Source organism: Grammomys surdaster, unplaced genomic scaffold (genome assembly GCF_004785775.1).
Source record: "Grammomys surdaster isolate TR1022 unplaced genomic scaffold, NIH_TR_1.0 119470, whole genome shotgun sequence".
NCBI classification, from domain to species: domain Eukaryota; kingdom Metazoa; phylum Chordata; class Mammalia; order Rodentia; family Muridae; genus Grammomys; species Grammomys surdaster.
The window spans coordinates 10,341-15,641 of record NW_021615593.1 but is presented as its reverse complement, the minus strand read 5'-3'; the positions used below and the strand labels follow the sequence as shown (position 1 = coordinate 15,641).

Genomic DNA, 5,301 nt, shown 5'->3' with positions numbered 1-5,301 from the left:
GAAACAGAAACTAAACACAGAAACAATGAAACTAACAGAGATTATGAATCAAATGGATCTAACAGATATCTACAGAATATTTTATGCAAACACAAAAGATTATACCCTCTTCTCAACACCTCATAGTACCTTCTACAAAATTGACCATATAATAGGTCACAAAGCAAGACTCAATAGATACAAGAAATTTTAAATAACTCCTTGTATCCTATCAGACAATGGATTAAAGATGGACTTCAACAACAAAACAACATGAACTGAACAAATTCCTACTCAATGAACATTGGGTCAGAGAAGAAATTAAAGAAAAAAGTTAAAAAAAAGAAATTAAAATCTTTCTAGAATTCATTGAAAATGAAGGCAAAATATACCCCAAATTATTGGGCAAAATGAAAGCAGTGCTATGAGCAAAGTTAAAGCACTAAGTATTTCCATAATGAAATTAGATAGTTCTCACACTAACAGTTAAAAAGTACACATGAAATTTCTACATTAAAAAAGAATTGAAAGCATCCAAGAAAAGTAGATGGCAGAAAACAGTCAAACTCAGGGCTAAAATCAATCAATTAGAAACAAAGAAAATAGTACAAAGGGTGGACAAAACCGAAAACTGTTTCTTTGAGAAAATGAAGAAAATAGACAAACCCATAAACAAAGTAACTAAAATGAAGCTAGATACTACCTAAATTAACAAAATCAGAAATGAAAGGACACATTAAAAACAGATATTGAAAAAATTCAAAGAATCATTAGGCCTTACTTCAAACAGCTGTTCTCTACAAAATTGGAAAATCTAAAAGGAATGATTTTCAAGACAAATACCACTTACCAAAACTAAATAATGACCAGGTAAACTAACTGAACAGTCCTACAACACACAAGGAATTAGAAGCAGTCATTTAAAGGCTCTCAACCAAATTTAAAAGCTCTCAACTGAAAAAAAAGGAAACAAGACAAAAACAATAAACAAACAAACAAACAAACAAACATCACCTGGCCAGATGGTTTTAGTGCAGAATTCTACAAGATTTTCACAAAAGAGCTATTCCCCAAAATAGAAACAGAAGGAACATTGCCAATCTCATAGTCACCCTGATACCTAACTATACAACAAAGAAAATTCAGATCAATTTTCCTTATTAATATTGATGCAAAAATACTCACAAACTGAAATCATGAATACATCAAAGTCATCATTCAGCAATAGGCTTCATCCTAGGGATACAGGGATGGTTCGATATATGAAAATCCATCAATGCAATCCAATAAAAAAAACTTGGAAAAAACCACATGATCATCTCATTAGATGCCAAAACATATGTTTGACAAAATGCAACACTCATTCATGTTAAAAGTCTTGGAGAGATCAGGGATACAAGGCTCCTACATAAGAACAGTTTATATCTAGTTGAGTTATTGGCCAAAGAAACTCCATGGAAACACCCAAACAACTCAGGTAATTGTCAAGACTATTAGTTGTTCTCCACAAACTGATGATAAGGCCCTATTGCTGAAGACAGCACCTACATAACTCATTCAACGTGGAAAAGCTGAGCTGGTGCCTACCTACATACAGTCTTCACACATGATACTGGATGATATTCTGCACCCTATCAGAGGAAAAAGTAAATAATAACTCAGGTACAAAACCTTGACCTACAACAGTGATCTGCCTATATCATATATACTGATGCAAGAGTGGCACAAAACTTGTGGAATTGTCTGATTGGATTTAAGGTCCACTCCATAAGAGGGAACCCATTCCCAACACTAACTTAATTGTGTGGCCAAGAACCAAAGCCTAGATAGGCCATAGACCTAGGGAATAACCAAATACGTTTGCTCTACTAAAGCAGTTGTTCTCAACCTTCCTAATGCTGTGACCCTTTAATACAGTTACTCATGTTGGGGTGATTCCCAGGCATAAAATTATATTTATTTCCATTTCATGACTATAATTTTGCACTGTTGTAAATCGTAATGTAAGTATCTCTGTTTTCTGATGGTCTAATGATGGTCTCTGAAAGAGTTGTTTGACTTCCACAAAGGGGATGTAACCCACATGTTGAGAACCACCGTGGTAAAGGTATAGAGAAGTAAAATAACTCCTAACGGCATTCTGTTCTACCTGTAAGTGTCTTGCTCAGCAATCATCAAAGAATTTTTTTCCTACATCTGTTACCAATAAATGGGAAACAAATACAGACCCCAAACTGGATACTGTGCAGAGAGGAAGACCTTGGGAAACTTATTCCTTAATGGGAGGCCTTCATCAACTCTTTCCCATGAGGGTTCAGGGAGTTCTGCAGCAGAGGAAGCAGAAATATTGTAAGAGTCAGATGGTATGGAAGACATCGAAAAAACAGTGCTTTGCAGACACAACAGGACTGACACAAATATTAACTCAGAGACATCAGGGCAGAGTGCATAGGATCTGCATATGTCTAAGCCAGATGGGCTCCAGGGTTGAGAGGGAAAGTGGACATGAGCTCTATCTACAGAAGCTATCTCTGTTTGCCAACTGTTTGCAAGAGAAATTTACTTTTATTCAATGGGGTCTTACCACACTTAAGGGCAGCCCCCATTCTCAGCATTAGATGGCGAATACAAAACAAATCCAGTGGTATTTTTGGAGAATTTTTGCCTCTTAATAATTTGGGCATTATTCACCTTAATTGTCTTTTGTGTACATATTGTGGTTTCTGAGTTTTTTGGTTTTTTTATGGGTTTTATATGTGTGCCTGGGTGTCTCTCTGTATGTATATCGTTCTCGTGCTTTTTGTTTGTTTTGTTTTACTGTTTGTTTTTATTTGTTTTTGTGTGTTTGTGTGTGTGTGTGTGTGTATGTATGTGTGTGTGTGTGTGTGTGTGTGTGTGAGAGAGAGAGAGAGAGAGAGAGAGAGAGAGAAAGAGAGAGAGAGAGGAGCTGTAAAGTTGGAAGGGTAGAGAGGTGAGGAGGATTCTAGGATACTATGAGAAGGGAAACTCTATGAGAGAGGAAACTGATTAATATTCATTGCATAAAATTATTTTCAATAAAAGTAATCATCAGAGAAATGCCAATTAAAGCCACAGGGGACTATCACTTCGTGGCTGTTAAATGACTATTGTTAAAAGATGAAATATGAAATATATAACAAGTAATGTCAAGGAAATGGGAAAAAAACGAACCAATGTTGATATACTTATAGCTAATGGTAATGTAAATATATATAGTCATTATAAAAAACAGTGTGTGGATTAATTGGAAACCATCAAATAAAATTTCAGTATGATTGATAGCATTATCAAGACACTGAAGAAACTCAGAAGTAAGACATATTTGGATGTAATAGAACATGGTAATAAAAGAAGAGTAGTGTAGTTTTGAAAGGTTTCACCCGAGGAGGGCTCCGTAACCTCCCCAAACAGTACCATCAACTGGGGACCAAGCGTGGAAATAGAGGAGCCTACGAGGGTCATTTCTCATGTAAACTGTAACAATCCTATATAACTTTTCACGTGTCACCTGTCACATAAAGCAAAATCCTAGAAGACTGGATGGATCCAACTGTGTGGATGCAGTAATTCTGAGAGGTGTCAACTGCTGGGACCTCCTGCATGTCAGGGCTTGCTCAGTGCTGCGGAGGCGAGAACAGCTCTAGAAAAGGAAGCTAAACTCTACCAAGAACGGCTGCTTGCTTCTCAGCAAGCCTAGGATGCTTCGAAGCAGGAGCTGAACCAGCTGAGGAAAAGCTGCCAGCAGCTGGACGTGAGCTTGAAGGCCAGCAGGGAGGCCGCCACAGCCTCACAAAGCCAGAACTCCTGCTTCAGGGAGAAACTTGCGGCTCTTCTTTGCAGCAGATTCGACATAGCTGAGTCCACAGAGGACGCCATATTGGAGAGGATTCGAGAGCTAGGTCTTGAGGAAGAGAGCCAGAAAAGGATGGTCTCCCATCTTGAAGCCCAGGTCTCCGAGCTTGTTGGGAAGTTGGGAAAGGAATCTGAATCTCATGAGAAAGCCCTGCAGAGGGCCCACGAGGCAGAAAAGAAGTTGGAGGCCCTTTAGGGTCAGCTGAGTCACCTGGAGGGAGAGCTGCTTTCTGGAGACATTGTGAGAGACAACTTGAATCTAGAGAAGCAAAAACTAAAGACTCAGAAAGAAAGATTGGAGAGCAAAGAAGTGCATGTGAACCTCCTTCGGCAGAAAATTGCCCAGCTGCAGGAGGAAAAAGAGGCGCATTCGGCCTTGGCCGTGGAGCGAGACGAGGCCCATCTTGCCTTGAGGAAGCTGGAGAAGAAAGTGGAGAGGATGCAGAAGGAGTTGAGTGCGTGTCAGGAGTGCAACACTGAGCTCAAAGCCAATCTGGCGGGCACCAATGAACTCAAGATTAAAAACTTGGAACAGACCAAAACCATTGAAGACTTAAATCAATCCCGATAAGAGCTGGAGAAGATGAAGGAGAATTCAGAGAAAAAGCTTATGTTGGTCATGTCAGAGCTGGAAACTACAGAACAGGAAGCTCAAGCAAACCAGGAAAGAACCAGGGCCATGATAGAGGTGGCCAGCAGCGAGCTGAGGATTCTGATGAAGTCTCTAGATGAAGCAGAGAGGAGAGAACAACAGCTGGCAGACTTCAGGGAAGTGGTTTCCAGTATGCTGGCCTTGAATGTGACCTCTCTCGCTCTTCCCGACTATGAGATCATCAAGTGTCTGGAAAGACTGATCCATTCACACCACCATCACCACTACCACTTTGTTCCCTGTGCCTGCCTCAAAGATATGACTGCTGAGCAAGGTAGTTGCTCACAATGCCATGTGGAACTTCTGCACTGATCATTTGCCTCCTCGAGGGAGGGACTAAGGGACGTGATATGATTCTTCAGTTATGCTTCAGTTCATAAATTCCCCACATTTTTGAAATTCAAAAAAAAAAAGAAAGAAAAGAAAAGAAAGGTTTCACCTTGTCCCTTACATTTTCTTACTATCTTCCCCTTATCTGCCCTGAGGTAAGCTATATTACATCACTACATGATCTTAGCCATAACAGTATGCCTTACGATGCATGGATCATAAAATAAAACAGCTGAATACCCTAAAAATAAAACAAGGATTCATAAGGCTTCTTCTTTTAAATTGTTTGCTCATGGATTTTTGTTACAGCATTGAAAAATGAGTGATAAACATACAACTCAATTTGGGAGAGTTGTTTTCAATTATATGCACATATTAAATTTCTATATACATTCACATTTATTCATAAGGGAACTGAAGTTGGTATGCTAAAAACATTTCCATCCCTATATTCATAGCAACATTAT

At 39.0% G+C, this 5,301-nt stretch overlaps 1 pseudogene; it reads left to right on the top strand.

The window, feature by feature from the left end:
* Positions 1–3,607: 3,607 nt before the first annotated feature.
* On the top strand, positions 3,608–4,816 carry LOC114635894 (annotated as a pseudogene).
* Positions 4,817–5,301: the final 485 nt, after the last annotated feature.